The 26,972-nt window shown below is 43.0% G+C and overlaps 1 protein-coding gene and 1 non-coding gene across 5 annotated transcripts in view; one reads left to right on the forward strand and one right to left on the reverse strand.

Moving 5' to 3' along the window:
• Positions 1 to 1,453: 1,453 nt before the first annotated feature.
• LOC130045637 (U6 spliceosomal RNA) lies at positions 1,454 to 1,560 on the reverse strand. The gene has a single exon (XR_008795603.1). It is a non-coding gene; the product is annotated as a U6 spliceosomal RNA (small nuclear RNA).
• A 22,533-nt stretch (positions 1,561 to 24,093) lies between these two features.
• The window catches only part of MYOM1 (myomesin 1), a 140,650-nt gene continuing 137,771 nt past the window's right edge, over positions 24,094 to 26,972 (forward strand). For all 4 annotated transcript variants that reach the window (XM_056138266.1, XM_056138267.1, XM_056138269.1 and 1 more), the window contains exon 1: positions 24,094 to 24,203. The gene's annotated coding sequence lies outside the window, so the exon portion shown is untranslated. The remainder of the gene's footprint in view (positions 24,204 to 26,972) is intronic.

The raw sequence follows: 26,972 nt of genomic DNA on the forward strand, positions 1-26,972 counted from the left end.
AGATGACTGGTTAAAGAAACTTTGGTACATCTACACAATGGAATACTATGCAGCTGTCAGGAGAGGTGAAGTCATGAACTTTGCTTATAAATGGATAGACATGGAGAGTATCATGCTAAGTGAAATAAATGAGTCAGAAAGAGAGGGACAGACATAGAAGGACTGCACTCATTTGTGGAGTATAAAACAGCATAACATGAGGCTGACAGCTAAGGACAGTAGATACACGGGACAGGAAAATTGCTCTATAGCTGGAAGCCTGCCTCATGAGCAAAGGGGAGAAGGCAGCTGGAATAGAGAAGGGATCACTAAGAAAAAGATGCCTAGAGGAATCGGTCGGGATGGGAGATGTGTGCTGAAAGTAGATAAAGGACCAAATATGATAACCTCTCAGTGTCTGTATTGCAAACCATAATGCCCAAAGGTAGAGAGAGATTATGGGGATTATGCCATGGAGGCAGGGCAAGGGTAGGAGGGGGGTATACCGGGGATATTGGTGATGGGGAATGTACACTGGTGGAGGGATGGGTGTTTGATCATTGTTTGATTGTAACCCAAACATGAAAGCTTATAACTATCTCACGGTGATTCAATAAAATTTAAAAACAAACAAACAAATAAATAAATAAATAAATGAAGGGAACTCAGAATAACACTGCACTGTCTGCACTGTCCTGCCTTTGTTCATCAGTTCATCAATTTGGTCGAGTGGGCACCAATAATGTCTCCATTGTGAGACTTGTTACTGTTTTTGGCATATCAAATACGTCACAGGTAGCTTGCCAGGCTTTGCTGTGCAGGTGGGATACTCTTGGTAGCTTGCCGGGCTCTTCCAGAGGGGTGGAGGAATCGAACCTGGTTCGACCCAGGTCAGGTGCGTGCAAGGCAAAAGCCCTACCTGCTGTGCTATCGCTCCATATTGTCATTCTGGCTGTGAGTGCAGTGCAGTAACATGTATTATGCTTAAAATATTAATACTGACCTATTATAAATCAGGATAGCTCAGTAAAAAGTTAAAAGGGGTCAGTAGAATTTTGGTGGTGATTATAATGTGGTGCATAAAGATATAAAGCTGTGCACTTATGCAATGTTATAAATCAGTATTACCTCTAAAAATGAAAAAGAATACTAACTTTAGAGTTATACATGAACTGGACTGTTGCTGAAAACATATGTAGCTGAGGGATTGATTCCAGTTTCACTTGGTTCAAAATGTACCTCTGCCTTTTTTTTTTTAATTTTTATTAGTGAAACACCATGAGGTACAGTTGTAGACTTACAGATTTTTGTGTTTGGGTTATACAATGATCCAGTACCTATCCCTCCACCAGTGCCCATTCTCCATCATTTACAATTTTTTAAAAATTTTTGTTAGTGAAACACCATGAGGTACAGTTGTAGATTTACAAATTTTTGTGCTTGGGTTTCAGTTGTACAATGATCAAACACCCCAAAAAATATGGAATGCTTCACGAATTTGTGTGTCAGCCTTGTGCAGGGGCCATGCTAATCTTCTCTGTATCGTTCCAATTTTAGTATATGTGCTGCCGAAGCGAGCACGTACCTCTGCTTCTTTAGCTTTTTTGTTTTCTCTCTCCTAACCACCTTCTGCTCACCTTAGTTTTTGGACCCTCAGAATGTCAGTTTGCCTCTCTCTTCTGATTATAGATATGTTCATGCCATCCCTTGGTTTAACCTTTTTGATTTTTGCTCCTTTTATTAAGTACCAACACATATTTCATTTTCCAAATAAAAATTCTCATGAGAGTAATGTTATAATGTGATTGGCTTGGCTCACCTTTTGGGCTCAGGTTACTAATCATGATATATATATATATATATATATATATATATATATAATGTCATATATGTTATCACTGTATCACTGTCATCCTGTTGTTCATAGATTGCCTTGAGCAGGTCCCGGTAATGTCTCCTTCGTCCTCATTCATTCATTCATTCATCATCCTGTTATTCGTCGATTGCCTCGAGCAGGCTCCAGTAATGTCTCTTTCATCCTAACCCTGAGATTATATTCAAGGCTCTTTAGGAGAATGAGACCCATCATTGTTACTGGTATTTGGTATATTTGGTGCGCCACGGGGAGTTTGCCAGACTCTGCCCTGTGGGCAGGCTATATTCAATAGCCTGCAAGTTTGTCCAGAGTAGGAATGAGATAATAAGATATCATAAAAAGATGTCCTGATAAGATGTCACGTGGCCACAAATGCGGCCGCGCGGTTCCGGGAGCTAGATTTTATAGTCTCTGAGTCTTGGCCGTTGATGGGATTACACAGCGCCAGGGGGCCAGGTGGTGGGTGTGACCCCCGCCTACTGGAATTTGGAGGATCTGGGTGGAGGATGCTCGACTCCAAATTTGAGTAGGCTTGGAGATCTCAGCCCCGGAACCCGCGTGGCTTTGTCCCTCTGCCAGTACCTTCATGTGTGTGAAGAGTGGTCTCAGCATGGTGGTGGCTGGTCCTGGAGGTCTTCGGCTACCGGAACCCTGGTCAGGGCGGGGAGGAAAGCTCAACCCGCTCCCCTCCAAGGGACCCCGGCGTCCTAGCCCTGAGATTTTAAAAAGTGCCACATTTGAGACTCTTTCAGGGTCAGGAGAACGAGACCCATCATTGTTACTGGTTTTTGGCATATTGAATACGCCACGGGGAGTTTGCCAGACTCTGCCGTGGGGGCAGGATACTTTGGATAGCCTGCCAGGTTCTCCAGAATAAGAACTAGATAATAAGATGTAAGAACTAGATAATATCTAGTAATATCTAGTAAGAACTAAGATAGTAATATATAGTAAAGAACTAAGTATATATAACTAAGTAATATATATATATATGTACTATATATAGTAATATATATAGTAAAGTACTAAGTAATATATAGTAAAGAACTAAGATAGTAATATCTAGTAAGAACTAAGATGTAAGAACTAGACAATAAGATAATAGATAATAAGCAGCATTTGCGGCTGTGCACTTCCGGGATCAGGGTTTTATAGTCTCTGGGTCTTGGCAGTTGATGGGATTACATGGCGCCCGGGGGGGGGGGCAGTTGGTGGGTGTAACGCCTAGACACTGGAAGATGGGGGATCTTGGTGGAGGAGGCCCCAGTCCCAATCTGAGCAGGCTTGAAGATCTACGCCCCAGGTCCCGCACACCTGGGTTCCTCTGCTGGTTCCTTCATACGTGAGGCTTGTCTGAACGTCTGGAGAGTAGTCTTCAGCATGGCTGTGGCTGGAACTGGAGGTCTTCAGCTGCCGGGGCTCTGCTCGGGGTGGGGAGGGAAACTCAACCCTCCCTACTCCAAGGGGCCCTGGTGAGGAGAGGCATATATGTTATATAACACACATATGTATACAATGTGTAACACACATATGTATACAGGTGCTGCCAGTGCCAGGTTGGTCCCATCAACGGCCAAGACGCAGAGACTATAAAACCCAGCTCCCAGAGGAGAACAGTGCAAAGTCTCCTGCCCCAGCGCCTGGCTGTCCTCACCGGGGCCCCTTGGAGAGGGGAGGGTTGAGTTTCTCGCCCCCCCCCCTTCACCGCCCCGAGCAGAGCCCCAGCAGCTGAGGACCTCCGGAGCCAGCCACAGCCATGCTGGGACCACTCTCCACATGTCCAGACGGGCCTCATGCATGAAAGAACTGGCAGAGGAACCCAGGCATGCGGGTCCCGGGGCTGAGGTCTCCAAGCCTACTCAGATTGGGACTGGGCCTTCTCCACCCAGACCCCCCATCTTCCAGTAGGTAGGCGTCACATCCACCAGCTGCTACCAGCGCCAGGTTGGTCCCATCAACAGCCAAGATGCAGAGACTATAAAACCGAGCTCCCGGAAGTGCATGGCCGCATTCGCAGCCTCACAGCATCTTATTATCTTATTTTTCCTTTGGAGAACCTGGCAGGCTACCAAAAGTATCCTGCCCGCACGGCATAGTCTGGCAAACTTCCCGTGTCGTACTCAATATGCCAAATACCAGTAACAATTTGCTCGAGCGGGCCCAGTAACGTCTCCATTGGAGACTTTGTTGTTACTGTGTCTGGCATATCGAATACATCACAGGGAGCTTGCCAGGCTCTGCCGTGCGGGTGAGATACTCTCAGTAGCTTGCCGGGCTCTCCGAGAGGGGCGGAGGAATCGAACTCAGGTCGGCCATGTTGGCTGCGTGCAAGGCGAACGCCCTACCGCTGTGCTAATGGTTCTCATTCTCCTAATCCTGAAAGAGCATTGAAATGGCTCTTTTAAAATCTCAGGGCTAGGAAGAAGGAGACGTTACTGGTGCCTGCTCGAGGCAATCGACGAACAACAGGATGATCATGATCGTGATGTATACAATAACTCTGTAACTCACATCTAAGTCTTGTGAGATCCAAAGAGCAGGAATTACGTGGTATAGAATGTTGGCAGATGTTACTGACTGGCATTATCTGCCCAGTAAATAAAATGGAGCTTTAATGTTGGTTTCAAATTCCAGCTCTGTGTAACTTGCCTAATACTACTCTCAGAAATCTTTATTTTTTGTTTTCATTTATAACTTGGGAATGATAACTGCTTTATAGAATAATTTTTTAAAATTTTATTGAATCTGTGAGATAGTTGCAAGCTTTCATGTTTGGGTTACAATCATACAATGATCAAACACCTATCCCTCCACCAGTGCACATTCCTCACCACCAATATCTCCGGTATACCCCCCACTTTCCCACCCTCCCATACTCTCTCTCTACTTTCGCGCATTATGGTTTGTAATGCAGACACTGAGAGGTTATCATGTTTGGTCCTTTATCTACTTTCAGCACACAACACCCATACCGACCGGTTCCTCAAGGCATCATTTTTTTTTTACATTTTTTATTTTTTGAATCACCATGAGAACAGCCACAAAGCTTTCCAGTTTAAGTCTCGGTCGTTCATACAATGATCAAACACCCATCCCTTCACCAGTGCACATTTTCCACCTCCAAGAACCCCAGTATACCCCCCTCCCACCCCTCCCCCTGTCTGCGTGGCAGATTTCCACTTTACTCTCTCTCTACTTTGATCACATTCAATATTATGACAAAATATCCACCATTATTATTTGGAATTTCCCCAACAATCAGACCTGCCAAAAAGGCATCATTAGATAATTTGTTTTCTATTGCAGATTATGAAGAGCACATGATGTTGTGTGGCCGCTATTGGTGCATGTGATTTTGGATTTCTGATATTTTAGTAATAAGTCTGGAGGGATTACTGCCCAAAGCTGCTGGGTTTTGAGGTTGATTTGTGTGTCTCTGGAATCATGACCGTTCATTATCCGGAAGAGGCATTCATGGGTGGCAACTTGGGGTCTTGTCAGGGCGGGAAGCAGGGCCGGTTCCACCCCCCATCCCATGAGGCCCCATGTGCCCCATCACTTCAAGCCCAATCATTTTCTTAGTGATCCCTTCTTATTCCAACTGACCTTTGCTTCTTCCTGTCCTGTGTATCTACTATCCTTAGGCGTCAGCCTCATGTTATGCTGTTTTATACTCCACAAGTGAGTGCAGTTTTTCTATGTCTGTCCCTCTCTTTCTGACTCATTTCACTTAGCATGATACTCTCCATGTCTATCCATTTATAAGCAAAGTTCATGACTTCATCTCTCCTGACAGCTGCATAGTATTCCATTGTGTAGATGTACCAAAGTTTCTTTAACCAGTCATCTTTTCTTGGGCACTTGGATTGTTTCCAGATTTTGGCTATTGTGAACAGTGATGCAATGATCATATAGATACAGATGTCATTTCTACTGTGCTTTTTTGCATCCTCGGGATATATTCCCAGAAGTGGCGGGATAATATGGAAGCTCAATTTCTAGTTTTTGAAGGACTGTCCATATTGTTTTCCAGAAAGACTGGACTAGTAGGCATTCCCGCCAACAGTGAATGAGTGTCCCTTTTTCCCACAGCCATGCCGGCACTGGTTGTTTTTGTTCTTTTGAATGTGTGCCAATCTCTGTGGTGTGTGATGAGATCTCACTGTTGTTTTGATTTGCATCTCCCTGATGGCTAGCGATGTGGAACACTTTTTCATGTGCCTTTTGGCCATTTGTATTTTTTTTTTTTGAGGAAACGTCTGTTCATTTCTTCTCCCCATTTTTTGATGCCGTTGGTTTATAGAATTTTTAAAAAATTTAAATAATATGTGTATACCATATAGAGTTTTTAGTTCAGACACTGCAGGTCTGAACAGTGGGGATTTGGGGATGAGGGTGTTGTTGGTTCAAACTCCCCATGTTCAGAGATAATTCCAGACTCTGTGCTCAGGAGTCATACCTGGTGGTGCTCAGGGGATCACATGTTGTGCAGGATCAGATGGGGTAAGCAGAGTGCCAAGTCCCTAACCTTTACATTATACCTCCAGCCAGATAGCAGCTGGTTTTATTTTTATAATTGGTTGTATTATATTAAGAGATTAATAATTATTGCAAGAAAAAATAATCAATGCTATGCAAAGTCAAAAGAGAGCTTGGGGGGGATAAGCTTTAGTAAACCTTAAAAGAAACCATTGAATTTCATAAATAATTCTTTAAATGCATTGAAAAATAGCCCACATGTAATTGTTCTAAATAGCAATCTTACACAACATATTCTTCAGTTCATAGCCTTTTACTGGGGGAAATGCTTATCAAGGAGGTAATTGAAAAGGTAAACTTCTATTTGTACAAAATATTTATAACTCACTTTAATTCGGAAGTTTTTGTTATTTTAGGACTGAAGGAAATTATTTTTCCTCTTGGGCTGCATACTAGAATCATCTAAAAGCTTTTAAAAGCACTCATGCCCCATGCCCAGTTTTTGAGTTAATCGCCCTAGAATATGGCCTGAGCATAATTAGGGTTTAAAAGCTACGTAGATGAGTCTAATGTGTATTCAGGAAGAAACCACTCACCCCGTTCCACTCCTTTCTGAAACTACAAAAACCAGAGCCAGCAAGGTTAAAAATCCTGTCAATGGAAGACACAGAGATGTGATGTAAGGGCTGAGTTCAAAAGGAAGCTGCTCATGATTCTTCTGACGTTTGGTCGTGGAGAATAAATAGAAATATTCACACACCTAACATTTAAGACTAGGTGAAAAAAAATAAAACCAAAATAAGAACTAGCTCGAGAGGACTCTTTGGTCCAGGAGTGATCTGCCTTGTTGCGTCCACCTCTTGCCTCCTTCTGCCCCTCCCACGACCCTGGAGGGGCCGAATAAGTTTGGCGCTGGCTTGGGTAAGCCAGCGTGGGTCCAGTGAGGAATGCGGCGTGGGAACCTTTACCCAGCACTAGAGGGCGCGCTTCAAAGCCGAGTGGACTGCAGGGAGGCGGAGCGCACCTGGCTGAAGGCAGGCGTGGCCTTCTCTGCTCCAGGGGGAAAGAAGAGATCTGATTGAGCAATGTCGAGTATGAGCGGAAACAGGAAAGCATCAAGTATATCAAGTTGGGAGAGACCTGAGCCAGGAAAGGAAGAAAGCAGATTTGTGGAACAAGTCTCCCATGACCCAGCCCTGGAGGTGCCCCAGGGGAACAGCCTGCTGATGTGAAGGTGGGTGGCAGCCTGGAAGAGCTGGGCTTCATGGACACCTCTTGGACAAGTGGTTCCTGCTTTGCCTCTCTCTAGAGTCCCTGGCGCACAGACAGGACCCTAGATGGGAAGGGAAGATGGGTTCAGCAGCAGGGACTTGCTGCTGGTGAAACAGGCACAGATCAAAAGGATTGCAGTGAAGAGCCTTGCTATTTCTGGGCTGGGTGCCGGCGCAGCTCTCCCTCCCATAGGATGACAGGAAAGAAGACCCGGAACTGGTCAGTGTGCAGCGGAAGACAGCGTGTGATGCTGCTACCCTAGTGTGGGAAATGAGGATGTGGAGCTTGACAATGAGGATGCCATTGATAAGTTTGCTTCTAGGCTCGGAGAGAAGAGGATGAAGGCTCTCCAGCTCCTCGGATTGCACTGAACGGAAAGGCCTTCCCAATACGGAGAAAATGAGGAGGGAGAGGGAGAGATATGTTGTCTTGTAAATTCTTATTTTGCTTAGGTAGTATTTGACCTGCTTAATCAGTTTCACAAACTCTTACATTGACATAACTGATCAAATTGCAAAGGGTGGGGATAGTTGTATCACCTGTATAAACTCAGGTCCCACATAGAGGGCTTTTACAGTCTGGGATATGGGGGTTGATGTTGGATTTCTATTATTGCAGCTGCTGAGAATTAAATTCAAGATGGTGTAGGCAGGTAGACAGGGAAGGCCCCCTCCTGAGGCAATGACAAAAGCCAGCCCTGCAGAAAATAGGAAAACAGGAACTAAGGCTTAATAAGACCCTCACCTGTCTCCAGCAACAGAACCAAAGAAGCTCCTGCAGGAACAAAAGGCCAGGAAAGGAATTTCAAAGAAGACCATCACCTTTCCCAACCCCCCTGGTAACCTCCTTAGCAACGGGCACCTGGGGGCAGGGGAGAAACCCTATAAAAGCCACCTAGAACAAAGGAAAGGCTCGCATATGCTGCCTGAGCCCATGTGCTGCTTGTGCCCAAGTGGTGCTTGAGCCCATGTACTGCTTGTGCACATGTGGTGCCGAATATCGTCCACATCTCCCCTCTTGATATGAGTACTTTTGTGCTTTTGTATCTAATGCTAGAATGTGTGTAGGGGCTCTCTCCATTCTTGGAGAGCCTACGTTCTCCCTGAGTGCGTTACTCTCTCTCTCTCTCTCTCTCTCTCTCACTCTCCATTCCCCCACTTATCTGCTTACCCCACTCTCTTCCTCTCCAAAAAACCTCCAAATAAAATCTGTTACTTCACTGCTTGTCTACTCCTGAAATTCTTTTCTGTGAGCGAGACAAGAACCCTGAAAACCCTGGGTAAGGCCTGGGACTGGCCTCTCCTTTCCTGCAAATAGCCAATCCTTGCCCCAACCTGAGTTTGTGACTCCCTGAGTAATCGGTGGCGGGGATCAACTCCCGTGCCAAGAAGACCAAGAAGACTTCAGGTGTGGCCTGATGGCCACCTTGTGGGGCTGGCGGGGCTTAGGCACGTGCCAAGCAAGGGCTCACTGCAGACTTTACCGGTCCTAGTCTTCCCAGGGACTCCTGGGTGGCAAGGCAGAGTGAGAGAGGGTGACTCTCTTTCTCTCCTCTCGACTCATGTGAGCCACCCGTGGGATCCACTGACATCAAAGAGTCAAACTGCAGAGATATTCCTACATGAGCTGTAAAATAAAAATTATAACATTGAAGACGATAATTTTGTTTTTGTTTTTGTTATTTTTGGCCATCCAAAGTGCCCATGGATTATTCCTGGCTCTGTACTCAGGGAACACTCCTGGCAGGTTTGGGGGACCCTATGGGGTGCTGTTGGGATCGGGAGTTCCCTAGCCCTGGGAGGCGTGGAGAGACCAAATAGACACAATTCCTGCAGGAGTAAAAACGGGGTTTATTTAGACCAGCATGCTGGGGCTCCACAGCATACCCCAAAATGGGCAGTGGCTGAGAGCCCCGAGCTTCTTCAAAGGGGATCTTATATAGGCCTTCACTGGCCATTACAGCAAGGCCCGCACATTTCATAGCCAATAGATTTGTAACAACATATATCTTTCTTAACCAATCCATTTAAAAGTACCTCACTCCTTAGCCTGTAGATTCAAAGATCAGCATTTACGTACATCGTACATCGATTGTCAGCACAAGCAAGGTTATAGCCAGAATCATTAAGCCTTAGGTAATCTCCCTTGACCATCCACATTTTGAGTTACCCAAGTCTGCAGGGTGCTTTAGTGAGACAATACACTCCAGGAAAGGGCAATTTCCCCCAACCACCCGCATCCTGAGTTATCCTTTACCCAAATCTGCAGGGTGCTTTACTGAGACAATACATTTCAGGAACAGTAAATACACCTGAATCCTGTCACACTTGGTTTAGAAAGAAGTTATGAAGAGAAGGACCACATGGAGGGTGCGGGAACCACAGATCCCGGAGGGAAAAAAAAAAAAAACAGGTTCCAAAAAGAGCCGAGATCACCGGCAAGTTCCAGATGGGGTAGGTGCCGCATCCCGCCTCCCCCAGATGGAACCCCGGTGAACAGAAGCCTCTACAAACACAGCTCGAGTGTGCGGGAACTAGGACTTTTTCTCAAAACTGCGCGGCCGCTTATGCGGCCGCGCGACATCTCTCTCTATACAAAGTGATCAATGAGAAGTAAACCACCCAATCTTTCTCCCTGAAAATCAGAGTTAAGTTTGGAGCACGGCCATAGCCCCAGAAACACAAGGACTTAATGCAGAAACCAGCAGCTTGGAGCAGAAAAGTGAAAGGACTATGCGTTAATCCAGGCCATCATTTCTGCCCAGAGGGGAAAGGGTGTTGCCCCATTCACCCTCTCTTCTCTGGAAAGAAGGATGGTGGTCGCATGGGAGCCTTGTGGACAGCAGGTATGAGCCGGGGGTGTGGGGGCGACTAAAACCTCATGGGAAGGGGGGTGTTCTGGTCCGTCCTTCATGCCCTACCGAGGTCAACAGTTGCCCCCCACGAGCGGCTCCCCAGCACGGCCACAGCCCCAGAAGCACAAGGACTTAATGCAGAACCCGGCAGCTTGGAGCAGAAAAGTGAACGGACTATGCATTAATCCAGGCCATCATGTCTGTCCGGAGGGGAAAGGGTGTTGCCCCATTCGCCCTCTCCTCTCTGGAAAGAAAGATGGCGGCTGCATGGGAGCCTTGTGGACAGCAAGTATGAGCCGGGGGAGTGGGGGCGACTAAAACCTCATGGGAAGGGGGGCGTTCCGGTCCGTCCTTCACGCCCTACCGAGGCCACCAGTTGCCCCCCACGAGCGGCTCTCCAGCACGGCCACAGCCCCAGAAGCACAAGTATTTAATGCAGAACCCGGCAGCTTGGAGCAGAAAAGTGAAAGGACTATGCGTTGAACCAGGCCATCAAGTCTGCCGGAGGGGAAAGGGTGTTGCCCCATTCGCCCTCTCCTCTCTGGAAAGAAAGATGGCGGTCACATGGGAGCCTTGTGGACAGCAGGTATGAGCCGGGAGTGTGGGGGCGACTAAAACCTCATGGGAAGGGGGGCGTTCCAGTCCGTCCTTCACGCCCTACCGAGGCCACCAGTTGCCCCCCACGAGCGGCTCTCCAGCACGGCCACGACTCCAGAACACAGAAACCAATTTCTTAACTATCTGACTTTCAGTTGAAATACTTCCAGGGTCAATAGGTAAAATAGCAGAAATCCAAAACCAACATTTAATTCTTGAACCCAGCTGTAGAAAGCAAATCACTTCACAATGCTTTTTCAGCATGTCTGATTTGGGGGGGGGTAAACTCTAAATAATAGTGGTGAATCTTTTATTGAAACAATGAATCTAATCAAAGCAGATAGAGTGTTAACTAGAATTCATCTGCCTCACAGGGACGGGGAGGGGTGGGGGGTGGGGTTTTATTGGGGTTCTTCATGGTAAAAAAATAAGTATTGGTAAAGGGAAATGTATTTGATATTTGCATGACTGAGACCTAAACCTGAAAGCTCTGTAACCTTTCTCACAGTGATTCAATAAATAAATAAATAAATTATAAAAACAAAAAGAAAGAAGTTATGCCCTGTTCACTTTCCAAGTACCCTCTCCCCCCAGGTGCAAAGCAGCCAAGCAGTTTTACAGAAAGCAATGTTGCAAGTTAGCTAAAGTACACAAAAATTTGATGCCCTAATACGGATTCTTTCAGTGCCAGGGATCAAACCTGGGTCAACTGCCTGCAAGGCAAATGCCCTACCCACTGTACTATCATTCTGGTTCCTGAGATGCATAATTATATAGACTGCTTATAAATCTTACCTGCTTCTAACCTTGCACACAAGAATCTGAAGTTAGTCAGATAATCTGCAATACTCAGGTCTAACTCCAAGGACTTTTCACCAACTTTCTGGATGAAAAGAAACTGTAACTGGTACCTAGCATAGTCTGGGCTATGTTGCTCCAGTTGGCCAATGGTACTGTCAGCACTAGGAGTTCTGGCACTGGAAGTCAAACTACTTCTGTATCTTTCACATAACCATCATGGGATTCTCCATCTTCACCTGCATCAAACCTGCACACCTTGTGATCTCCTTTCACTCTGGTAATGCCATCCTGTGTGACCTGATGGCTGGTGGAGCCTTCTCATACTGGAGTTCTGGAGGAACCGCAACCCAACACAGATCAGCCAGGAGGTCAGTCATCCAGATCAGTCATCCACTGGTGGGTTATGATGGTGAGTCATCCGCTCACCATCATAACCCATGAGTGCAGAGGCACCTACTTCCTGACTCTCCATGTGCTTGCACATCTGGATGCAGTCACCTACTTAGCAATGGACCTCAGTAATGTATCCTTGGGTATAAGGAATTCAAAACTTGCTCCCTGAACCTTTGGAGCTTGGAAACAAAGCACGCATGCAGGACAATAATAATGGGTTTCTAGCAAGAATTCTATGAAGCCACCACACCACTGTCTTCCACTGATGCACACTTGGCTCCACTGTGGCCCTGAGTGGGAGGGTAAGTGAGACCCCTGAACTTATACCATTGTTGGAGTCTGGTGGTGCTCACAGCCCTTTCTAAGCATACAGCCTACTGAGAAGCCTTCTGCAGGAAGCATCTTCAAATGGCTCCTGGGAGTTTCCTCCCAGACACTCCTGGTCTCAGAGCTGTCTTTTCAGGGGCAGTTCAGCAAAGCTGAGTGCTGCTAGGTTTCAGATTTTCCAAGAAACCAGAAGGTGTCATTATTCTCTCTTTGAGGCCTGGCCCTTTTCCTCCATCTTCTGGACCAGTGTAGGAGGAGCTATGATGGAGGTAATCCAGAGCTCCTTACTTGGTACTTTCTGGGGAGCCTTGGAGCCACCATGGATGCTAATTTTTTTCAGGGATTGAAGGCTGGCTCTGGCCCTCTGAATCAACTGCTGGGGCCCCATGTTACCCTTTTATAGTCCCTCAACACAGCACCTCCACGTCAGTAACTGCCTGGAGAGCAGGAGGCATCGCCACTTATATTCCTCAACATTTCTCCATAGGGAGCCTCCAGCTGCCACTTTCACCTATGTGGACAGGTGTTCTTCTTTTGCTCTTTGTTCTGGAATTCATCAGCCCCGCGATTGCCCCTGTATATCTGTATATACATTGGGACCCATGGCCTAGAATGGAATGAACAGGTTGAGAGACTGTCTGAGTTCATCATGTCGACCAAGACCATCCATGGTAATTCACAGTTCCAGAAGGCTGATTATAAAAGTTGGACATGGGAGTCTCCCGGTGGACAGTTCCACAACAAAATTGACTACATCATATCAATCGATGGTTTTGCCTGACCAATGTCGCTGTTGTCCCAAAATTCCAAATGGGATCGGACCACCATCTCCTTCGTGCTAAATTCTACTTCACAGAGTGGGGAGAAAGGGCTGCGAAGTTTAAGAAGAGAACTCCCAGAACGACCACCAACTGGGAGCTCTTTGGCACTATTGCTGCAACATGGGAAGATGCCGTCATTGACAACATTGATGAGGAATACGATCAACAGGTTCAGCACCTCCATGATTGTGCGAGGAACGCCAAGAGAGAGCTAGCCACACACACACACACACACACACACACACACACACACACACAAAACACCTTTCTTCGAAAACTCTTGAGCTTATTCACCAACGTGGCTTGGCGCATTCCTCAGACAACCACAAGCAAACGTCTGAGCTCACAAAGCAGTGCAGAGATGCGATAAAGGAAGACCTCAAAGAGAGAAGAGCGGTAGTGCTGGTAGATGTGGCAGAAGCCGGGAAAAGCATTTGTAGTGCCTGCCTGTCCTTCACCAACTAGAAGACCAAAATGACTGCCCTCCAATGTCCTGAAGGACCTATCACATCTTCCAGAAGGGTAATGGAGAAGATTATCCATGACTTCTACTCAGATCTCTTTGATAGCCACGTCCACCTGCCCACATATCAAATTCTGCAAGATGGATATGTCGTTCCCAATGTTCTCCCTTCTGAAATTTGACACGCCATTTTGTCAGTAAAGAAACGAACAGCACCTGGCCCAGACAAAGTCAGACCTAAACACCTGAAGAACCTGCTGCTAGTTCTCATCAACACACAGGCTTGGCTCTTCACATGCTACCTGTCTGAATGCAAGGTTCCGTCCCAATGGAAAACCAGCAGGACTGTACTATTGTACAAGAAGGGAGACATCCACAACATTGGCAACTATCGCCTGATCTGCCTATTGTCTGTCATCTACAAGCTGTTCACTCGAGTCATCCTGAATAGGATTGGCAGAACACTAGATGAAGGACAACCATGCAAGCAAGCCGGGTTCCGCAAAGGATTCAGCATGATTCACCATATCCACACGATAACCAAACTTACTGAGGTTTCTCGGGAGTTCAAGATGCCGCTCTGTCTAACATTTATTGATTTAAAGAAGGCCTTTGATTCTGTTGAGATGGAAGCAGTCATTGAAGCGCTAGCCAATCAGGGCATTTAAACTCAATACATCAGGATATTCCGTGAGCTGTATTATGGATTCACTACCAGAATCTCACCATTCTACAAAGAAGTGATCATCGATGTCAAGAGAGGGGTTTGGCAGGGTGATACCATTCCACCGAAACTCTTCAGTGCTACCCTCAAGAACGTTATGCGACGACTGGAATGGGAAGGAATGGGAGTGAAGATAGATGGTCGGCAACTACACCACCTCCACTTTGCTGATGACATCGTTCTAATAACACCAAATATTAGCCAAGCGGCACAAATGCTGGCCGACTTTGAATATGAGTTTGGAAAGGTCAGACTCCAGCTGAATCTTACGAAGACAATGTTTATGAGAAACAGTCTCATTCCTGACATTTCATTCACTCTCAACGGAATGACCATCTCTGAATGCAACAGTTATGTTTACCTAGCTCGAGAAGTCAACATGACGAATGACCTGGCACCTGAGTTGTGCAGGAGGAAGAGGCTTGGAATGCCTTCAAGAGTGTCGAAGAAATAGCTAAGAGGAGGAAGAACCTCCAGCTCTGGGCACATCTCTTAAATTCCACTGTTCTTCCTGCATTAACATATGCCTCAGAGACCTGGGCCCTACGAAAACAGGATGAGAACGATATTCGGGTCTCCCAAAGAGGAATCAAAAGAGCTATGCTTGGAGTATCACGTTTCACTCAAATGAGAGAAAGAATTCGGAGTTTCTACCTCCGTTGATGGTCAAGAATCAGGGATGCTGTCTCGTTTGTCAAGGCATTGAAAATCAGATGGGGTGGACACATAATGAGATTTGGAGATGACCGCTGGACTAGAGCCGTTACCAACTGATTCCACGGGACATCAAAAGATCACGTGGCTGCCCACCTACAAGATGATCAGACTTCTTTGTCAAGACCCTGAACGATTGGTTTGAGGCTCTTCATGTTCCTAGAAGGAATAGATGCCATTGGGCTACACTGGCACGCGACAGACAGGGATGAATGGAGACGTTTACTGGTGCCCACTGGAGCAAATCGATGAGTAACGGGAAGTCAAGTGATCAAGTGATCTTTATATATAAATATGATTTTTTTTCTTTTTTGGGGGGTCACACCCAGCAATGCTTAGGGGTTACACCTGGCTCTGCACTCAGGAATTACTGCTGGTGGTGCTTGGGGGACCATATGGGATGCTGGGAATCGAACCTCAGTTGGCCGCATGCAAGGCAAATGTCCTACCTGCTGTGCTATACAGGGGCTGAGGCCCCTGTATATATAAATATGATTTTAATGGAAAATAAAAACAAGAGCTATTGCATTAATATATTTCATTCACTACTTGCTATCAATGATGAAAAAGCTTATGTAAAGGATTATCTACAAACATGGTAGAGTATGGTGCAGGCTTGTTGAGAACTGTGTGACCATGGTATGTGCAGATTGCCCTCTTGAGAGATTCCCAACTGTTGGGATTATTGAGTTTCCTCTTGGGAGGGGCATGATCCTCCCTTCATGCTCTTGTTTCTACACAAGATGCTTATGCCACCTATCTGTTACAAGGGTAGACATTGCAGTGTCCAGTACTGCTGGATGGTCAGTTGTCCATATGAAATGGTCATGACTCAGCAGAATTTCATTTTTAAAAACTTATAGTGAAATATACATAAAATAAAGTTTCTGTCTTATGTAACTTTTGTTTTGTTTTGGGGTCACACTGGTGGTGCATGGGGGGCTTCTTCCAGTGTAGCATTCAGGGGCACTTGGGGAACCATGCTTGTACTGGGGATTGTACTCCAGGATCCTGCAATCATGCATTCCAGCCTGTTGAACTATCTCACAAGCCTTCCAGGTAAACCATTAACCATTTTTAAGTGCACAGTTCCCAGGTACAAAGCACATTTACACTGTTCTACAGTTGCTACCATCCATCTTGAAAACTTTATCATCATTCTCAACAAAAAATTGTACTCATTAAACAGAAATTCTTTATTTTCCCCACTTACTGCTCCAACCTCTCCAACCTCTGGTAAATGCTGGTCAGAAAATCTTGGAAATTAGTAGTGATAAAGCTTGTCATTAACAACACTTTGATTGTCCCTGCCTGAACCTTGAGAAAGCCACATTCTTTTCTCCGAGACTAGTTAACCTTTTACTTAAAACAGCACCCTTGTTATTATCAATTCACTGGTGGTCTGACTTTTAATCTTCTTTTGAGTCTTTGTTCCCAGAATCAGAAACTGATAACATCAGGGATTTGGTTTGATGAGAGTGAATCAAGTAAACCAGAATGAGTTCATCAGGCAAGGTGGCATGAAAGAGGTTTTATGAGGAACACCTGGACCTCTTCACAACTTTCACACCCCTAAAAAGCACTTTGTACCTTTACACTAGGGTAACTTCCCCCGCCCACCCACAACTATAAATTCTGTTTTCCCATGTTGGCAATCCTGAAATAAATTTCCTCTGTGGAAATCTCTTCATTGTCAGTGAGATTGGCCTTCTTTATGACTAGCAATAAACCCAGTTTGGCTGGTAGCACTATCATTTTGCTTTCTATAAATTTGACTTAAGATTCATATATAGATGAAATCACAGAGTGCAAGTCCTTTGTGATAAGCTTACTTCATTTAGTTTAATGTTTTCAAAGTTGAATTCATTTTTGAATATGTTATTCCTTGCATTTCTTTCTACTGCCTTGATTTTCTCCAAAGTTCTTTTTCTTTCTAGTATTAGAAACCCCATTCCTTTCCTTTCCTCTTTTCTTTTTTTGAGTCTTTCTACTGGGCAGAATGGAGAAAACTAGCTCTGTAAGTTTATATCTCAAACTGCCAAGTCTGAAGGTTTATTTTGTTTTTTCAACATTTTTCTTTTCTTTTCTGCCTCATTGTGGACTGGGAAAGAAGAAAGGATGTCCATAGTATAAAGAGAAAAAAACCAGGAAACAAATGTTGTCAAATGAATACTTAGAGACATATGTGTTACTTAGATTTAAAATGTTTCTTACAATATTAATAGAGTTGAGGGAAATTATGGAATTTTACCAGCGGAAGTTTGCAGGGGTCAAGGAGATAGATCAAAGGACTGGAGTCCATCCTTTGCTCCAGGATCAGTCACTGGCGCCACATGGTCCCCTGAACAATGTTAGGAACAGTTCCTCTGCCCAACCCTCCAAACCAGAAATGATTTAAATATGAATAAGCACTGTTGAACAGTTAATTATAATTTGGTCAAACTGGCAGGCTACCAAATGTAACCTGCCCACACGGCAGAGTCTGGCAAACTCCCCGTGGTATACCCAATATGCCAAATACCAGTAACAATGATGGGTCTCATTCTCCTAACCCTGAAAAAGCCTTGAATATGGCACTTTAAAAAAAAAAATCTCAGGGCTAGGATGAAGAAGACGTTACTGGCACCTGCTCGAGGCAATCGACGAACAACAGGGTGGTCGTGATCGTCGTGATTTATTATTATTATTTTTTCAACACTGTGAGATACAATTACAAAGCTTTCCTGTTTGAGTTTCAGCCATACAATGATCAATCACCCAAACCTCCATCAGAGCATATCTTCCACCACCAAGGTCCCCAGTTATCTCCCCCCATCCAACCCCTCCCCCTGCCTCTATGGCAGACAATCTCCCCCATACTCTCTTTTGTATTGCTTGTTATGAATAGCATAAGATGTCGTGCAGCCTCAAGAGCAGCCACGAGCTCCTAGAATTGTAAAATTTTAGATAATTAGGGTCTGGAGAAATCTCTGCAGCTAGCTGCTTGGTTCAGAGATCCCTTTGTGTATTTCTGGATCAAGGCCATTAAGAAGCTCAAGTAGTGGCTGGAGGCAGTTTGTGGGTGTGACCTCCAGGGACTCTATCCCTTGAGGCCTGGAGTTTGCCATCACTGAACCCACATACCTGCACTTCTCATTGGGTTCTGGAGGTTGGCCGCCGGCAGGGCTTTTAGGGGGCAGGTGGATGAAGTCCACCCCGATGAAGTCGGCCTGACTTAAAGTCTGGAGGCATCTCTGCAGTGAGTTGCTCAGTTCAGAGATACTTTTGTATGTCTCTGGATCATGGCCCTTGTTTCCATCTTTTCCAGAGAAATAGACTATTGGTATATGCCCTGCAGGGCTCGCCCGCCTGCATTGCGGCATGCCACCAGCCCTAACTGCGGCTTTTGATCTCTTTTGAGATTTATGGGTCTCTGAACTAAGGCCAATAAATGAGCTTGTATAGCTGAACCAGGGGTGCTTTGCAGGCGTATCTCCCACATACTTAATTTTTGGCCATTTAGTTTCTTGTCTCCACCAGGGCCCAACAGCTGAAGACCACCGAGGCCCAGCCAAGGCCATGCTGGGACCACTCTCCACACACTTGGATGAGCCTCACGCATAAAAGAACTGACAGAGGAACCCAGGTGTGTGGGACCCGGGGCTGAGATCTCCAAGCCTGCAGTTTGGGACTGGACCTGCCAGTAACTAGACAGTTACACCCACCAACTGCCGTGTAACTCCAACAACGGCCAGGATCCAGAGATCATCACACTCAGCTCCTGGGAGAGAACAAGGCAGAGTCTCCTACCTTATGCCTGACTGTCTCCACCAGGGCCCAACAGCTGAAGACCACCGAGGCCCAGCCAAGGCCATGCTGGGACCACTCTCCACACACTTGGATGAGCCTCACGCATAAAAGAACTGACAGAGGAACCCAGGTGTGTGGGACCCGGGGCTGAGATCTCCAAGCCTGCACAGTTTGGGACTGGACCTGCCAGTAACTAGACAGTTACACCCACCAACTGCCGTGTAACTCCAACAACGGCCAGGATCCAGAGATCATCACACTCAGCTCCTGGGAGAGAACAAGGCAGAGTCTCCTACCCTATGCCTGACTGTCTCCACCAGGGCCCAACAGCTGAAGACCACCGAGGCCCAGCCAAGGCCATGCTGGGACCACTCTCCACACACTTGGATGAGCCTCACGCATAAAAGAACTGACAGAGGAACCCAGGTGTGTGGGACCCGGGGCTGAGATCTCCAAGCCTGCAGTTTGGGACTGGACCTGCCAGTAACTAGACAGTTACACCCACCAACTGCCGTTTAACTCCAACAACGGCCAGGATCCAGAGATTATCACACTCAGCTCCCGGAAGCGCGCAGCCGCATTCACGGCCGCGCGACATCTTATCATCTCATTCCTAATTTGGTCAAACTGGCAGGCTACCAAATGTAACATGCCCACACGGCAGAGTCTGGCAAACTCCCCGTGGTATACCCAATATGCCAAATACCAGTAACAATGATGGGTCTCATTCTCCTAACCCTGAAAAAGCCTTGAATATGGCACTTTAAAAAAAAAATCTCAGGGCTAGGACGAAGAAGACGTTACTGGCACCTGCTCGAGGCAATCGACGAACAACAGGGTGGTTGTGATCGTGATTGATTGATAGTTTCTTGGTAAACTTGGCCCCAAGTTGTTGGGATTTGGTCAAAGACACAGTGGCAGTTTTTGGGTATCAGGAAGTCTGAAGGTACCATCAGGCTGCTGATGCATTCAACCTGCAGGTACAGGTTGACCTGCTGGCGGCACCACACCCCGAGATGTCAGTTATTCTTAACTCGTGTCTTGATGATTATTTTATCTGCCATATGAAATTTTAATAATTATATAAGGAAAAATGTATTTAAAATTTCAAGATAGAATTTTTCATAATAACCCCAAACCACTGAAATGTAACTATCCATTCATTAATGTATAAGCAAAACATGTTGTGTTTTCCAGTGGAATACTTCTCAGTAATAAAAAGAAACAAATTGCTGAATCATGCTGCTTAATCATGTGCAGCATGGATGGATCTCAGAAACATGTTGCTCAGTGAAGGAACCCAGACTCCCCAAACTAAGTATTAGATGATTATATTTCTAGGAAATGTACAACTACAGAGACAGTAACAGGACTGTCTTGCCTTGGACTAGTTGGGACCAAGGAATGACTGTAAACTGGTATGAGGGAAATTTTTGCAGATGATGGAAGTTATTTATTTTATTTTATTGGCATGAAATGCCTTCTCCTTCCCCCACCTTATTATCCCCTACTCCTTCTCAAGTATCCTTAGTTTACTATCAGCATCCACCTGTTTGTCTCTTTTGTCTCTTCATCAGTCTTATATCTGTATATTTCATATGTAGTTTCCCTTTGTTTAATTTTCCTTTTCATAATTTCCTTGAGCTCCATCCATTTTGTAAAAAACGGAAAAATTTCAATACAAAATCCTACCCATTGCTGCCATGACAGTCTATAATTATATAAGGAAAAATGTATTTAAAATTTTAAGATAGAATTTTTCATAATAACCCCAAACTACTAACATGTAAATATCCATTCAAAATGTATATTAATGAATTTACATTCATTAATATGTACATGGCCCCTGGAAGTGACCAAACAAGAACTGGCTCTCAGATTTCAGATAATCCCCCCATAGGAAAACCATGAAAAGATGTGAAACAAAGAAACATTGTTGCTGCTCCCCCAACTGAGACCCTATTCCCTTCTCTTTCTTGCCCCAATGTCTGTGCTACTTTCTCTTTTCCTTTAAACAAACACTTTACTTAGACCCTACTGGATACTTGTTTGCTTTACCTTTGGACATAAATGCTGGTTTTTGATTTTGCTTTGCTTTTGCTTTTGTTTGGGGCCACAACTGGCAGTGCTCAGGGCCTACTTCTGGCTTCATGCTTTCTATGAAATTGTTCTTGGCAAAGCACAAGAATTGGGGACCTGGGATGCATGTGCTGGTGCCCAGGCGCCTCTCATATTTTACCCAATCCCCCATATTTAATGTAATTTTTTAATCATATTGTTCAATTTTTATAATAAATATATTTTTTAAAAGGTTGAATCCAAATGACATAGTAGTAAAAAGTTTACTTAGGAGAATAGTTAGATTAGAGCTAATACTTTTTTAAATATATATAATGTAGGAGTACTGCTATTTATTTAGTCATTGATTACGTTGATTGAATTGGGCATGAACTCCACATTACATTTTTTTATCCTGAATGTTAATTTTTTACCAAATTACCTCATAGCATAGCGGTAGAGCGTTTGCCTTGCATGCAGCTGACCAGGGTTCGATTCCTCTGTCCCTCTCTGAGAGCCTGGAAAGCTACCCAGAGTATCCCATCCGCACAGCAGAGTCTGGCAAGCTATCCGTGGCATATTCAATATGTCAAAAACAGTAACAAGACTCACAATGGGGACATTACTGGCCTCTACTGCTTGAGTAAATCAATAAACAATGGGAGGACAGTGCTACAGTGCTACTTACTTTGCCAAATCTTATTGTTTGTTTGAAATAAGCTATTTGGTTTTCACTAAAACTATTGATAAATTAATAAACTAAAGAGTTTTTTGTTTTTGCATATTTGGGTCATACCCAGTGATGCACAGGGGTTACTCTTGGCTTTGCACTGAGGAATTACTCCTGCTTGGGAGACCTTCTGGGATGCTGGGAATCGAACCTGGGTTGGCCGCGTGCAAAGCAAATGCCCTACCTGCTGTACTATCACTCCAGCCCCTAAACTAAACAGTTTAATGTATTAATTTTTAGGCAGTAAATTTTGTTATATATTTGTACATATATATAAACTATTATTATTTTTGACCTTTCAAGCAGTACTTGGAGAGCTTGGAGGACTTCCTGATAATACTCAGCCAGCCAGGACAAAGGTTTAGTACTGGGGCTTAAGGATGCAGCATAGTTCTGGTGTAGTTAAGTTGTACACCAAAAGCATTAACAGCAGCACTGTTGTAACCATGTGACCTCAATAACAATAAAAAAATTCTAATGGAACAAAATACTCTGAAACTCTTAGATAATAGTCTACCCTCTGTTGTCTGTTGTACTATTTTCCACCTTTATTCATTTGAATAATTATATAAATGGAATATTTATTCTGCTTATTCTCTTGTGTCAGACTTATTTAACTTAGCATATTTTAAAAAAGTTTTAGCCTTTATTAGTATTCTGTTCCTTTTTGAAGACTAAATAATATTTCACACATTTTTCTGTCAAACTTCAAATACCTCTGAATAAAATGCATTTTTGTTATTTACAAGGTGGTGATCTTTGACAAGTGATTTTATTTCTGAAGGCCTTGACTTCCCCAGCTGTGTAATAAAACTATCTTTCTGGCTTTTCTTGGGGGTGGAGTTGGGCCTGGGCCATACCCAGCTGCATTCAGGGCTTACTCCTGGCATGATGTTCAGGGGCCCTCCTTGGCACTGTTCAGGAGATCATATTGGATGTCAGGAATTGACTGTGGCTTGGCCACAAGAAATGCAAGAGCCTTATCCACTGTACTATTTCTCTGACCCAGCTGGATGTGTATTTTGATATTTAAATGAGATCTTGAAAAAAAGATAACTATCACAATCTGTAGCACTTGATAGTACTTCAACAGTGTTTATCCATAGTTATTATCAAGAAAATAGTTAAAAGTAGAGTATTTGCTCTATGTTTTGACATAGGGACATGTATTCAGAATTGAAAATTAACAAATCAGAATACCACCCTACTTAGTACGCAAAATTTGAATGATGACTGATGACCTTTTACACATTTTTTATTAGTAACATTAGTTGACATTTGCAGTATTATGTATTAATTACTGAATAAGTACCACATCTGCATTATCACTTTTAATCTCCACAGCAATTCCACAGGTTGTATATTGTTAACCACATTTTGTAGAGAAAGAAAATGAAAACTAGGAAGGAGAAATAAATTGCTTCAGTCTAAATGACTATTCTGTGCCATGGATAGCTGGAATCTAGTTCTGAATTGAATTCGAAAGCAGTGTCTAACTATCAAGTTTTACTCCTGTTAAATTGTTATTCAATCCAAAAAACAAAGAAAGAGAATCTTTGCTTAGACAGATTAGCCCAGTCTAATTTTAGACTAGATAAAACATGCTGCTTTCCAAAGGCTTTAAATAATGACTACGGAATATATTCAAATATTCAAACTTAAGGCTATCACTTTATAAGAGATGAGAAAAATAGTGACTGTGTGTCATGGGACCCACATACTGTCACTCATTTCTTGTTTGGGCTTGCATCTAGTTAACCTCAAGTTCTTATTTTCACCTTGTGTCTTTTAAATGTACATGTTATGAACAGCACACTCAGAATCATATCTTGGCATTAAAATTCCATAAAGCCCAATTTAGGAATTAGATTACTATAACTATTTTTAGTTCTCATCACAAACCACTTTTTTCCATTACACTTTTAAATATCTAGGAATACTATGATACTAAAAAAAAAAGCTCTTAAAGACAAATAAAAATTTTCCTCTGTTCAGTTCAGTCAGACCCAAGTGTTTGAGTGGCATTATTGTCTGTACATTGCTTGAGGCGACTACCAATGAGGGCCTTTCTCTCCCTCCTGCTAGGGCTTCCCTTTCCATTTGCTGCTATATTTATCTGTCTTCGTAGCCTTAAAAGGCTGGCTGTGTGACTCTGACATTCTACTGCCTGACCACATGCATTATTTTTGAACTGGCCTCTAGGTCCTGTGTTTAGCCCAGCCTCTTCACTTTGCTTTGGATTCAACCTGTGTGGGTTGTACATTCTCTCATCCAGCTCCACAACCACCTTGTAATATCTCTACCACCATCATTCCTTTGGAAACTGGTAAGTGTGATACCAAGGAACAAGAATGAACTGAGGATTTTATGCGCTTAATGACCCTGCAGTGTGTGTGTGTGTGTGTGTGTGTGTGTGTGTGTGTGTGTGTGTGTGTGTATGAGGTTTCTTTCTCTTCTAAGTTCAGCAATTTTTTCAAGGGTTGTCAGAATAGCAGAGAATTTAGAAAGTGGGAAAGAATACCAGAGTGGCAGGTTGCTTGTTTTTGCTGGCACAATTATTCTTTCAAACCACTGTATTCCTTTAAAATTTAGCTACTGTTGTTCCTGGAACAAGAAGGAAAAAAATCCATGTCGGATGGAACTGTGAGTTTGAGTTAAGTACTCTTTCCAAGTTTTAGCTGAAATCTGGAAATAGCAGATGACAGGCAATCATGTACTTTCTATTTTCCCTATACCTGTAGTACTTCATGATTACAAATTAGACTGAAAAGAAGGTAAATTAATGTTTATGTCCCTTTTTATAACTCAGTCATTTCTAATGGTGCCATCTGCATGCATGTAAGGGTGCATTATGATACTCTTAAGGGAAGTGGATAGGTGATATTTCAGTGACATAGAAATAAATATGATCCTTAAAGTAACACTTTGTGCAAAATCATTTTAATCAGCATTTGACCTTTAATTTTATTACAAAAATTTCATTTCAGGATTATGACTCTGGAGTTAATATTTTTACTTACGTGCCCTAATTATTTTCAGGAAGGAAATAACAGGACTTAAAGCAACAGGAGGCAATCAAACGATCTTTCTTCCCAATTGATTCTAGGTGTCAGATGTTACGGATAATCCTTACTTACTTGATGATGAGAAGATATATATGTATCTTTGTTCCTGAGTTCAGAGATGAGACAATTAGTTCTGTTGACTTAAAACCAAACTCAGTTTTCTTGTGGGTACATTATCTATGTGCTTGTAAAATTAAATGATTTAAAAAATATAACTACATGGGGAAACAAAGAGCAAAAGCAGATAGGGGTGAGATATTTAAATACTTTATTTTTGAAAATAACATGTCAAATTTCCTGAATTATAAACTTAGCTTATTACATGGTACATAGGAAAATAATTCATTGTTTATTTGAAAATTATTCAAATAACATGTTCCATGTCTGATATTTTATGTATCATTACAGAACTTATCTAGTATCTTTTAACTTCCTAACATAATATGATTATATAATATTATATTTGAATACTGATTTATTATAATATGCATAATAATTATTTATTGCATGTAATAATTGTTATCCATATTTTAGAATGGAAAATAGCGATCTATTTAAGGATTGCTTGCTAGTAGCTATTTTTTTCCCTTGAGAAATACAAACATAGACTGATATATTCCATGAGCCTGAAGATAAATAAAGTTTGCTTGGCTTTCTTCTTAAGGAACTATGTGTTGACTTTTAAAATAAAGAATGAATTTAAGCTTGATAAAAATAATAGCAAGTGAAAAGTGATTCAAAATAGATTACTTTATAGCTATTTTTAATAACTTTAACATTTTATTTTATGTACTTAGAAAATCTAGAATTTTAGAGCACAAACAAATGCATAAAAGATTCAAGGTGTGAACATGCTTCTGTGAAATTATTGCTTTACCCAAAGTTGTCAATATGTCTGATAGGTTCCTGTCGTGTATAGGTTATGCTGGAAAGCTAATGTAATGTGAAGTTCTCTCTCCCAATGCTAAGCAAACATATGTTTTTTACTTTCACTAGAATTATTAGTTTAAGTTCATAATGTAAACTGTTATGATGATGACGAGTTTATTTACTCTTTATTTTGTTTTGTTGGCAGGGACCAAAACCTAGACCTCTTACATTAGAACTATGTGCTTTAGCATTGAACGATTCTAACTCTTCTTCTTCCTATTCAATTTTGTGTGTATGTCATTTGGGGAACCAAACCCAGAGCTCACACATGAAAGGGAAATGCTCTCCCACTGAGCCACTTCCCTGCTCTAAGCCTTCATATTATTTTTTTAAAGGGTGTCATACCCAGCCATACACAGAGGCTACTCACGGTTGTTCACAGGGGACCGTGCTAATGCTGAGGATAATACTTAGGTCTCAAACTCAGTTCTTCTGCATGGGAAGCAGGCACTCAGCACGTTGGGCTATCTCTTTGCCTAAGCCTCCATATTCTTTTTCTTTTTTTTGATAGAAGCTTTTTTTTAATTGGTTACAAAGCCTAAGCTCATATACAAAATTAGGAACAGATTTAGATGCCTCTTTTGAAAGAACTTTTTAGTCTTTTTTTAAACTGAGTTTTTTAAAAAAATAAAAACAATGCAATTTTTTCCAACACTGTTTTGAAAATTTAAAAGTGCAGCGAAATACTTCTTTTCCTTTATCTATGAAATGGTGCAGTTCCAATTCCAAAATGATAAGGTCACAACAAATTGAATCAAGCAAATGCATACATAAGTCTGCACTACTTGATGCTAATGTTTACGTATGTTAATTTGTACCTAAAACACAAAAGGAAAATAGGAACTGACGTAAGAAGAGGCCCAATTTAATCTCAATGTGTGCAAAATTTAAAAGGTAACTGTTGGTAAATATGGAGAGTCTAGAGGAAACTAAACTGGAAGGGGTATAATTCACAATATCAAGAAGATTTGTTGTTTTTTTTCCCTATTGTTTAATTTTTATTTTTTTAATTTTTTATTTATTTATTTTTCTTTTTTTCTTTTTTTATTAGTGAAACACCATGAGGTACAGTTATAGGCTTACAAATTTTGTGCTTGGGT

The sequence above is a fragment of the Sorex fumeus genome, unplaced genomic scaffold, assembly GCF_029834395.1.
Source record: "Sorex fumeus unplaced genomic scaffold, SorFum_2.1 ptg000128l, whole genome shotgun sequence".
In the NCBI taxonomy this organism is placed as follows: Eukaryota; Metazoa; Chordata; class Mammalia; order Eulipotyphla; family Soricidae; genus Sorex; species Sorex fumeus.